General features: G+C 37.3%; 1 protein-coding gene across 1 annotated transcript in view; it reads right to left on the reverse strand.

Moving 5' to 3' along the window:
* The window catches only part of LOC134311526 (collagen alpha-1(XXV) chain), a 251,033-nt gene that overhangs the window by 92,071 nt on the left and 145,966 nt on the right, over positions 1–12,996 (reverse strand). The gene's annotated exons all lie outside the window — the stretch shown is intronic.

The following is a 12,996-nucleotide window of genomic DNA, read 5'->3' on the forward strand; positions in this document are numbered from 1 at the left end:
CCATAGACAGAAAATGTAAATGCTGCGAAGATACATAACACTATTAAAAGAAACCTGGGACTGCTTTCCACCCTCTAAACAGCTTGTAAATTTACATTTTAATGTATTGATTGTATGGATTCGGGTGTTAAGGTGTTAGGGTAGCAGTGCATATTCTGAAAAAAGAAGTTTGTGTTTCAGTTAGTTTTTTTGTTTGTGGCTTTTATTGCAAATCTACATGTGTACACTGTAGAAATAATGCCACAAAACTGTACATTTAACCATCAAATAGAATCACTGATTTCACTTACAGTTGTAGGACAAGCCCTGAATCACTAGACAAAGTCCAGTGATGTGCCTTTGGGCCCTTTGTCTACTTTGAGCTCTTGAAATCATTTAAGCTTTCCCTTAATTGCTTTCACACATGCCTAAATTTAAGGGTGCTGTAATTATCAAAAAGCCAGATCGCAGGTAACAATCTCCAGCCCATCTTAAAACAGGGGTCTGTGGTTTGCTGCAAATGAGGTTGGGTGTGGACCACACCATGAATGGATACAATCTGCCTCTAACTATAACTCAGTTATAATGAATATGATTTCAGATATCACCAGAACAGTGGATCAGTGTCAAGCAAAGTTAAGTAAAGCAAAATAAAAAATAATACAAATAATAAGTGTACCTCAGTTGATATGAAGTATCCACCCACTAGCGAGATGTTTTTTTTTTTCTCATATGACAATCAAAAATCTCGGAGGGTTGTACTTCGGCAACAGTAAAGTATTTGTTTAAGGATTTTAATTATTATGTTCAATAATTAGTTACATATTTGAAGGTCCTGTTAGCCAAAACTAGGACTTAACAAGACGTATGTTCACAAAAAATAGATTATTACTTATTAACATTGATATGTTTAAAATAAAGTAATCAGTATTATTTTCTTAAAGTATAATGTAATATTATAATAAAATAGTATATTATATAAATATTATATAATAGAATTTTCAGCCTATAAAATGTTATCAAAACCAAAATGTTTCTATATTAAAGTCAAATGACTGTGACAAGGCCATTTAAAAAAGATTGTTACAGTGGAGTAAAAAGGCAGACAGATCATAACTAGAAGCGGTAGTACAGCATTTTCTGAGGTTGGATGGTTACCACAAAATTGAGCAGATAAATCTCTAAGGACCTTAATATTTTTCATGCAACCTCTAGGCTTTACTGAACTCCTATGACCCAGTTACAATAAAACCTAGTTGGACTTTCAATGCATATAGCTTCAAAGAGATGCCTGAGGCGAACTCTAATTAATGGTGTGGTGGCTGCTTTCCACTTAAATTTAGAAAAAAAGGATTATGTACAACTGTGCACAGAATAAATCCAGGGTGGCAACTGTTGTAAAACATGGCCATAAAAAGAGTAATTTCAGCTGCCCTCCACTTGCTGTAGAAGTGCATGCGAGTGTGGAATGGCAGACTACTTGGTATAAATCGGCAGACATAAAGGCTGCTATTGAACTTTTAAACTGCCTGCCAAACTGCAATTATCTACATCCCATGTTGCAATTACTCACTTAATCAGATGACTATGGCACCGAATGATTTATTGCATTGTATAATGTGTAATAATACCTATAGACAGGTGTTAAATAAAGAAAAACTACCTTTAAATAACTCAGCAAGAAGCTGGACCACCTACAGTTGCCAGAATAGCTCCAATAATTATTGGCAAAAGTAACTGAAAGTCTACAGAATAAATGGAGCATCATTCTTTTAAATGATATTACTCCAATTTCTCTCTTGGTGATGTGGTTAAGAGTGATGTCTAAATCTGTGTTAAATTGAGATCTAGCCATAGCACATGACTTACATGATGTTCATACTTTAGGATAGAATTTTCCAGGTAGGTAGTTAAAATAACTTGATTGAGAGAGTGCTGTTTAACACATTGGTGTGCAAAGTTCTATATACTGTAGATGTAAATAAGTTTTGATCTGGTGACTGGTGAACAGTGGTAGGGGTCAACCATTTAGGCCTTATCATTATTTTGCTGTACACCACACACACATTTGTCTCTCCCACTTGTCAGTACTATGGTAAAGGATAAAGCATATGACTATATCACCTTTTTACCAAATCTACAAAACTCTAGTTTTGCAATGCACATTTTTTCTTGTTTCTTAAAACATTTATTAATTCTTTATTTCTTTCACTTGACCCAATGTGTGTATCTAGATTATCTATTATTTGTAAATGTTTTAAATATCATTTATACCAGGGGTTCTCAAACCGTGACCCATGGGTTATTAGGAGGCAGTGGACTCATTTCTGCTACACATATTGTTTTTATTTATTAATAGATTAGTGTGGCCCATAAGACTTTTGGCCACATAAGGAATCACCAGCAACTTTGGGATGATCGCATGAACAAACCAATAGATCACAACAATAATGAGGGAGCAAGTGGCTGTAATTGCTGTTGCACTCCTAGGAATTTCCTGCAAAGGCTTTAATTCTGTATCTGGGAGCCAACCAAATGAACACAAAAACCACATGTGGGACCCCAAGCTTGGTGTGGAAAAGGGAGAGTAAGACCGTCTTTGGGTTTGTTAGTTCTGAATTAGAGCCGTCGAGCAAGGGCCCTTGGGGAAAATTTTTCAGTGGGAAATCTAATGGAGGACAGGGATGTAAGCAATCAGAAGTGAGTGGGCAAGAGCAGATTACCACAAGCGGCTGGTGCATGTCAGAGAAATCACAGTGTTTGAGGTTAGGCTGGAATAGGAAAACCACACTGGAAAACTGACTTGGAAGAATGGCATATGGTTCCCATATCCACATTGTATCACAATTAGTCCAGCACAAAATGGCTTTAAGGTCGGCTGCATGTGTGCACGTGTATGTCTATCTCAGCGCATTGCATGATGGTAAAAGAAGAAATTACTCAGAGTAGTCATGCAAGAAAGAACTGAGGGATAAATGTTCTGCCAGGAGAGTTCATTAGATGCTCACCTTGCAATTGGAAGATTGGCTTCATTAGTACCCCCAACCCTTCTCATGGCTTAACCTTAGGACTTACCTTAGTATGTAGTGCGTCTTTTTACTGGAATTTTTAAACATGAGATCCTTGTTAGTGAGGTCCACTTTAACAATAATTTTGATCTTTTTTATTTTGTACAACCTGTAAAATGTAGTTTTGCAAAAAATATAACCAAACCAACTCTCTAAAAACTGTTTGGATTATTTAGGTAACCCATGACTGGGTCAGATACATACTAACTCAGTATATGTTGTTTTAATTCAACTTATTTGGGTTAGGGTGTTGATTTTTAAATTTTATTAACATTCTTACAATTCCCGTAATATATTCCTGTGGAAAATACATACAAACAAACAGAGGATTCAAGAAATATCAAGATTTTACAAACTTTATCCATCAGTTGTTACTTATCAGTTATTGGATATTAACCCAATAGCCTAACTAACTAAATGCCACAGCAAGCATAACCAAGCAAATTATTAACCAGCATTTTTAAACAAAGAGGACTGCTAATTTTGCTTACATTTTCTGGCTACCTTTCTGTTCTTTATTAAGAACTCGTGTGTCAACTGAAACTAACTTGTGTCAAGGTATTGGAAGCTTGGACACTCTGTGGGTGTCAATTATTAATTTTTGCAATTTATTTTATTTATGTAGTCACAGTAATAAAAAAGTTTAGACCCACAGCATTCGAAATACGGGTTCGTCAAAAAAGTTTCCACATTTTTTTTAAACTCTATTTATTAAGAATTAGAAAAACTACAATTTTTTTTTACATAGTCACCTTCCGATGCATTTTTCCCAGCGTCGTACCAACTTTTAATGCCATCAGCAAAAAATGTTTTGGGTTGAGCGTGTAGCCACTGACGCACCGCTGCTTTCACATTATCATTACATGAAACTCTTCTTCCCCTTAAAGCTTTCTTGAGCAGTCCAAAAAGGTGGAAATCAGATGGAGCTAAATCTGGACTATAAGCTCTCTCTCAGTCTCTCAGACACGACCAATTACTACTCCTCCCAACCACACTGTTTCCAACCAAAATATAAAAGTGCACTTTTAAATACTCGTCGTATTTTCATTGTTGATGAATCTGTATCTTTCTGAGACCTGTTTTTGCACCTTTAGATTATGCAAAATATCTAAAAGAAAACTGTATTTTTCTTATACACTAAATAAATGGAAACTTTGGAGAAGGTTGTTCTGCTTTCTTCAGCAAACAGTACATACTCACTAACATTTTCAAAATGTCAATGTGCTATGGTTTATAATAAGTATTAAGGAACAGGGCACATATGCCTGAAGTTTAATCATTGGGATATCTTTGTCCATGGCACAAGTTATGCAGGTACATTTGATTAAAAAGGGTATATGTGATACGATTTTAAAACACAGTTATTGATAAGAATTAGGTATTATATAAGACTAGAAACAATCAAATGAAACTGATATACATTTCACAAAGCAGGTTAAGTGCTTAGATGTATCATGCATTCCATCTGCCTATAAGCATATGCACTTACTGTATGTGTATTATTTAGATTTACTTCTTTAGTTTGTTACCTATCTGTGCTTATGTAGATTATTTGTTAAATGGGATGTTTACAGCCTTCAACACAGGTGAAGCCCACACACCTATTATTTCTAAATTACTAGTTAAATACATTAGTGTGGTCCACTAAACTGGTTTTTGGCACCTGATGTGGTCTGTTGCTGGCCAAAAAACAAACCACTCATGCAATATTCAATAAGTTTTTATGATTGCATAAACCTACTATCCTCCACTGGTGTGTCAAGTACATCAGAAGTTAAGAGCAGGTTTGTGAAGAGCACATAAACAAAGCAACAGACTGTGATAACAACAAGAGAGCAAGTGGCTGTTACTGCTGTTACAATATAAGAAATTTATTGCATAGGCTTTAATGCTGTAGCTGTAGCCCAGAGAATTAATTAATCAGTGGAGCAATCTTGGACTTACATAAGCTCAAATTATGGAAACGAAACAGAAGAACATTTATATTGTATGGGTTTCTGTTTATTTTCCAAATTACATGCTGAAGTGAGACGTGTTCATAATATGTGAGAGAGGCTTGTAACAATTTTTCATGTGAATTTGTATTTGGTTAATGCAAGGTTATTAATAACTAAATAGAACTACATCACCAAATAAATCCAGGTTACTCTAGGTCACACATTTTTACAAATGTATTATTTTGATTACACTATATGCAGTCATAAAGCTTTTATTTTTTCTCTTGGGCAAATACACCGATCAGCCATAACATTAAAACCACTGCCTGCTTTCTACACACACTGTCCATTTTATCAGCTTCACTTACCATACAGAAGCACTTTGTAGTTCTACAATTACTGACTGTAGTCCATCTATTTCTCTACATACCTTTTTAGCCTGCTTTCACCCTGTTCTTCATTGGTCAGGACCACCACAGAGCAGGTATTATTTAGGTGGTGGATCATTCTCAGCACTGCAGTGACACTGACATGGTGGTGGTGTGTTAGTGTGTGTTGTGCTGGTATGAGTGAATAAGACACAGCAGCGCTGCTGGAGTTTTTCAATACCGTGTCCACTCACTGTCCACTCTATTAGACACTCCTACCTAGTTGGTCCACCTTGTAAATGTAAAGTCAGAGATGAACGCTCATCTACTGCTGCTGTTGAGTTGGTCATCTTCTAGACCTTCGTCAGTGGTCACAGGATGCTGCCCACGGGGCGCTGTTGGCTGGATATATTTGGTTGGTGGACAATTCTCAGTCCAGCAGTGACAGTGAGGTGTTTAAAAACTCCAGCAGCATTGCTGTGTCTTATCCACTCATACTAGCACAATACACACTTACACACCACCACCATGTCAGTGTCACTGCAGTGCTGAGAATGATCCACCACCTAAATAATACCTGCTCTGTGGTGGTCCTGTGGGGTCCTGACCATTGAAGAACGGGGTGAAAGCAGGCTAAAAAGGTATGTAGAGAAATAGATGGACTACAGTCAGTAATTGTAGAACTACAAAGTGCTTCTATATGGTAAGTGGAGCTGATAAAATGGACAGTGTGTGTAGAAACCAGGAAGTGGTATTAATGTTATGGCTGATCGGTGTAGTTTCATAAAGAACTTGGGAAAGATACACATATAAGCACGATCAGAAACAAGCCAATCATGAGAAGGGGTAGAGAACTGGCACAAAAAAGTGTACTGCTCTCACCATTTGATCTGTGGTGTACATGAAAAGGGACAAAACTTGAAATTAAATCCCATTTAATTATTAACAACTTAATTATTTATTGTGTCATCCTGGTCAGAATCACTGTGGGTTCAGAGCATATCAAACTGGGATACACAAGTACACATTTTACATTTACACTTAGGGCCAACATACAGTAGCTTACTGGCATGCTATTTTTAATGTGGTGGGAAACCACAGTATCAATTGCTCGAGGACTGTGGCTTTAACGCTTGTTGATGGAGTTATGAAACACCATGGTACACAAAGATGAACTTAAATTTTTTTAGATATTATGACTAGTTAAGAGCAATGCTGTGGTCACAGTTTGGAATGCTGTAGTTCATCATGTCCTGCTATGTGTCATTTTACCCTTTGTAAGAGCTAACAAAAATCTACAGTTGTATAAAGTTATATTAGCATTACTTGCTGTTGTCTCTAACAAGACCTAGTATTAGAATAATCTTAATGCCAACGAAGCAGGCCATTATCAAAACAAGCACTGTTAGGCAGCAACGCACTGATGGGCTTAACAATAGGAAACAACTTGGCGGACCTCAGATGACCACAGAAATGGATAAGAAACATGTTTAAACATAAAAAAAACTGTTGAACAAATGCCAGACTACAACTGACAGATCAAATAAATAATGTAGGAAAAATAAAAGAAACTGCTCATGACCCAAAGCATAACACTTCCCTCCTATATAATCATGGTGACATGAATTTGTTCAGCTGCCAGGAAAACTGCTCTCTTGTTTTTATTCATGGTGTAACTGCTGATAGCAGGAGCTAAATGCATTCTGACATGCACAGAAGCACCATAACGGCTTAGTCCAGATCCAGCCAGGTACTTTACACAATGTGTAGTGTTTCAGTTTTAAGAAGGGCAATGACAAAACACTTCTGCTTAACTATTATACGGGGGTTCTTCAAAAAGTTTCTGCACTTTATTAAAACTCTGTTTATTGGGAATTTCAAAAACAAATGACATCACTTTTCTACATAGTCACCTTCCGATGTATTTTTCCCAGCGTCATACCAACTTTTTAATACCGTCAGCAAAAAATTTTTTTGGTTGAGCGTGTAGCCACTGATGCACCCCTGCTTTCATGTCATCATCATATGAAAATCTTCTTTCCCTTAAAGCTTCTTTGACCGTTCAAAAAGGTGGAAATCAGATGCGCTAAATCCGGACTATAAGCTCTCTCTCAGACTCTCAGACACGACCAACTAGTAGTATAAACTATGATAAATGCTATACTAATGTAAATTGGGACAAACAATGAATATAAAAAAATATTACCATGCTAAATATAACACGAAAACACTAGCAAATCATTGGGAAATAGGAACCTGAAACTAGGTTAATAGCAAGTAAAGGCACATGGAAAAGCACACTACTGTGCAATGAGTTGTTCTTTGGACTTAATGGCTTGTGTTTTGTCATGGCAAAGCACTGTGAATTGTGGGCTCTTCACCCCCTCCGACACGTGTGCAGTACCGACTGCATCTTTTCACCTGCACGAGGCGAGTTCATATGCGGATAAGCCTTGTGCATGGAGAGCCACACCCTGATCAGCATTATTCCCCAACTCTGTGCAGGCACCATCAATCAGCCAGCAGTTAATTAATTAATAATTAATTTAAATCCACAACACAAAAATTTAGAAAACTAAATACAATTAATTTAATAATAAGCAAATTTAAAGTGCTATTCGAGTCTTTGAAAATACACTGTATTAAACAATAATTTGCTAGTAAGTGATGAGCATTAATAGTTTATTTAATGTATAGTGTTAACATAAACAATTTAAATGATAAAATAATCAAAATAATTCATATGTTTTGCTTTTCACTTTGTCATCTTAATTTATTGTCTATTTATTTAACTTTTTGCTATGGTGTTAACTATTTGTCCCTAATACATAACTACTGACTGACAAAAATGCTCTTGCAATACTGTAATACTATGAACATAGATTCCTTTAAAGATTCTTTTACTGTTGTAATATTGTTAATTACGATAAACTTGTGGTGAGACTAAAGAATATTGTTTGGATTTTAGTTAAAGTACTGCAGATTCGTGACACTATTTAAAATATAAAATCTTAAATTCCATTAACATATACAATCACTACATCTGAAAATAATGTCAACTCTTTCAAAGGCCCCTGTCAGGACGTGTTAAAACAGCACTGTGGGAGTGCAGGACAAGCTTTAAGTTTGCTAACTAAAAGCTAAGAAAACATACATCACACAACTCACATCTCACAGTCTTATAGTGTTATTGGTGTTGCTTGAAAGCTTCTGTTGTCACTGTATAATTACTATGTAATCAATTGTATGTCTCTGGTTTCACTTGGCCCACTAAATAAAGTGAGTCTAAATCAGGCGGATTTAAAGTGCCTGTCAACACTAAAACTTACTACATACTTTTTTTTTGCACAGTTTAAATATTTTAGCAGGCTCTAGCTTTTCCAAAAGCTTCATGTTTACTCCTGATTCAGGTAGGAAAGCATTAAAACCTATTTTCAAGCATTGAGTTAAAAATGTACAAAAAACAATTCAATATACAGTAAAAATGGTAGATTATTAATATTTTAAGGTAAATATGATCAAAATCATCATTAATGACCTAACAATACATACAAGTACTCTAGGTGAACTATACTGCCTCAGGATATTTGTTATGTATGCAAAAGCTTTACCATTTTATTCAAAGGACTCTGTAGTCAATGTTAACTGAATAATATGATGTGTAATACACTGCCTGGCCAAAAAAAAGGTCACCACCTGGATTTAACTAAGCAAATAGGTAAGAGCCTCCCATTGGATAATTACTGCATGGGTGATTATGTTTCAGCTGGCAACAAGTTATTTAACCCTAACTTATGCAGTGAGTAGCTTCTCATTTGTTAAACAACCATGTGGAAAGACACATCCTGTGGTCGTGGAAAAGATGTTAATCTGTTTCAGAAGGGTCCAATTATTGGCATGCATCAAGCAGAGAAAACATCTAAGGAGAAGCTGAAACTACTAAAATCAGGTTAAGAACTGTCCAACGCATTATTAAAAAGTGGAAGGACAGTGGGGAAACATCATCTTCAAGGAAGGAATGTGGTCGGAAAAAAATCTTGAATGATCGTGATTGGCGATCACTTAAACGTTTGGTGAAATCAAATCATAGAAAAACTACAGTAGAACTCAGGGATATGTTTAATAGTGAAAGTAAGAGCATTTCCACACGCACAATGCGAAGGGAACTCAAGGGATTGGGACTAAACAGCTGTGTAGCCTTAAGAAAACCACTTGTCAGTGAGACTAACCGGCAAAAACGGCTTCAATTTGCTAGGGAGCATAAAGATTGGACTCTGGAGCAATGGAAGAAGGTCATGTGGTCTGATGAGTCCAGATTTACCCTGTTCCAGAGTGATGGACGCATCAGGGTAAGAAGAGAGGCGGCTGAAGTGATGCACCCATCATGCCTAGTGCTACCGTACAAGCCTGTGGGGGGCAGTGCTATGATCTGGGGTTGTTGCAGTTGGTCAGGTCTAGGTTCAGCAACTTTATGTGCCCAAAGAATGAGGTCAGCTGACTACCTGAATATACTGAACCACCAGGTTATTCCATCAATGGATTTTTTCTTCCCTGATGGCACGGGCATATTCCAAGATGACAATGCCAGGATTCATCGGGTTCAAATTGTGAAAGAGTGGTTCAGGGAGCACGAGACATCATTTCCACACATGGATTGGCCACCACAGAGTCTAGACCTGAACCCCATTGAGAATCTTTGGGATGTGCTGGAGAAGACTTTGCGCAGTGGTCCAAATCTCCCATCATCAATACAAGATCTTGGGGGAAAAATTAATGCACTTCTGGACAGAAATAAATGTTGTGACATTGCAGAAGCTTGTGGAAACGATGCCACAGTGAATGCGTGCCGTAATCAAAGCTAAAGGCGGTCCAACCAAATATTAGAGTGTGTAAGCTTTTTTTTTGGCCAGGCAGTGTATGCTATGACTTTTTTCTCATGGTAAATAAGCTGTCCTATTTTAAGATGGCTAAAGATCGTTAATTGCAGATCTAGCTTCTCACCAATGTACTCCTAATGCCAGGCAGGCTAGTAGCTATAATTCACATGTTGTGAAACACTGTTCCTTTAGATCACTTTAGGAAAAACATTGGAAAAAGACAGTACCCAGCTTATAGTGTGTGGAAACAAAGTGGGTGGATGTCATAAAGTCTGGTAGTCTGTACAGTGTATCACAAAAGTGAGTACACCCCTCACATTTCTGCAGATATTTAAGTATATCTTTTCATGGGACAACACTGACAAAATGACACTTTGACACAATGAAAAGTAGTCTGTGTGCAGCTTATATAACAGTGTAAATGTATTCTTCCCTCAAAATAACTCAATATACAGCCATTAATGTCTAAACCACCGGCAACAGAAGTGAGTACACCCCTTAGTGAAAGTTCCTGAAGTGTCAATATTTTGTGTGGCCACCATTATTTCCCAGAACTGCCTTAACTCTCCTGGGCATGGAGTTTACCAGAGCTTCACAGGTTGCCACTGGAATGCTTTTCCACTCCTCCATGACGACATCACGGAGCTGGCGGATATTCGAGACTTTGCGCTCCTCCACCTTCCGCTTGAGGATGCCCCAAAGATGTTCTATTGGGTTTAGGTCTGGAGACATGCTTGGCCAGTCCATCACCTTTACCCTCAGCCTCTTCAATAAAGCAGTGGTCGTCTTAGAGGCGTGTTTGGGGTCATTATCATGCTGGAACACTGCCCTGCGACCCAGTTTCCGGAGGGAGGGGATCATGCTCTGCTTCAGTATTTCACAGTACATATTGGAGTTCATGTGTCCCTCAATGAAATGTAACTCCCCAACACCTGCTGCACTCATGCAGCCCCAGACCATGGCATTCCCACCACCATGCTTGACTGTAGGCATGACACACTTATCTTTGTACACCTCACCTGATTGCCGCCACACATGCTTGAGACCGTCTGAACCAAACAAATTAATCTTGGTCTCATCAGACCATAGGACATGGTTCCAGTAATCCATGTCCTTTGTTGACATGTCTTCAGCAAACTGTTTGCGGGCTTTCTTGTGTAGAGACTTCAGAAGAGGCTTCCTTCTGGGGTGACAGCCATGCAGACCAATTTGATGTAGTGTGCGGCGTATGGTCTGAGCACTGACAGGCTGACCCCGCACCTCTTCAATCTCTGCAGCAATGCTGACAGCACTCCTGCGCCTATCTTTCAAAGACAGCAGTTGGATGTGACGCTGAGCACGTGCACTCAGCTTCTTTGGACGACCAACGCGAGGTCTGTTCTGAGTGGACCCTGCTCTTTTAAAACGCTGGATGATCTTGGCCACTGTGCTGCAGCTCAGTTTCAGGGTGTTGGCAATCTTCTTGTAGCCTTGGCCATCTTAATGTAGCGCAACAATTCGTCTTTTAAGATCCTCAGAGAGTTCTTTGCCATGAGGTGCCATGTTGGAACTTTTAGTGACCAGTATGAGAGAGTGTGAGAGCTGTACTACTAAATTGAACACACCTGCTCCCTATGCACACCTGAGACCTAGTAACACTAACAAATCACATGACATTTTGGAGGGAAAATGACAAGCAGTGCTCAATTTGGACATTTAGGGGTGTAGTCTCTTAGGGGTGTACTCACTTTTGCCGGTGGTTTAGACATTAATGGCTGTATATTGAGTTATTTTGAGGGAAGAATAAATTTACACTGTTATATAAGCTGCACACAGACTACTTTTCATTGTGTCAGTGTCATTTTGTCAGTGTTGTCCCATGAAAAGATATACTTAAATATCTGCAGAAATGTGAGGGGTGTACTCACTTTTGTGATACACTGTATATAAAAGGTCTATACATGCACATTGCAAAATGTGTGTAGAATTTCCTATATTGTGGCATGTCAAGGTATTTGAAGTGTTTGATGTATTAGGGTTACAGCTTATAAGGTTCTAAGTCCATTTTAAACAAATCTGGGGTGTGTTTCATCCATTTTAAACAAATCTGCGGTGTGCTTTCTGATAACGATTGATCTTAGCAATTTTCAGACAACTTTAACATTACCGTTCAATTTCTCATTATTACATCACAAAAAGTAAATCATTTATTCTGAAAACATTTTTTAAAAAACAATAACCAATAGATCTTTAAATTACTGGTATAAAAACATTACATTTGCAATTGCTATCTATTGCATATCAAGCCTATAAACTGGCGCACAATTAAACTTTAAATAAAATGATTTAAACATGGAAATACAACATTGCATATTTTTATAGTCAAAATTAAATGAATGGCCTGCATTATTTATATATTAATATTAATACTATTAGTTAATTAATATTATTATATTAATATAATATTACTATTATTATTATTATGATAATACATTTTTTTAAAGCAAATTAGCTGAATTAATAATTTTTGTGCATGCAAACTTCAAGTTAATTAAGAAGTACTTAGTGATTTACGAATGGGTCAGACTACTGATTTTAAGTACGACGTTAGTTACGAAGGATTTCAGGAAACACTCGTAAATTTAAGAATATTCTTAAGTACAAGGTTACGAAGTACTTAGCGTTACAAATGTTTTGGGAAACGCACCCCTGTTCGGTATGGTTTAGCTCATATGGCAGAGATAGAAACCGTATCAATATTTAATTGTGCATATAGGATCTATTGTGG

This window comes from Trichomycterus rosablanca, chromosome 4, assembly GCF_030014385.1.
Source record: "Trichomycterus rosablanca isolate fTriRos1 chromosome 4, fTriRos1.hap1, whole genome shotgun sequence".
Taxonomy (NCBI): Eukaryota; Metazoa; Chordata; class Actinopteri; order Siluriformes; family Trichomycteridae; genus Trichomycterus; species Trichomycterus rosablanca.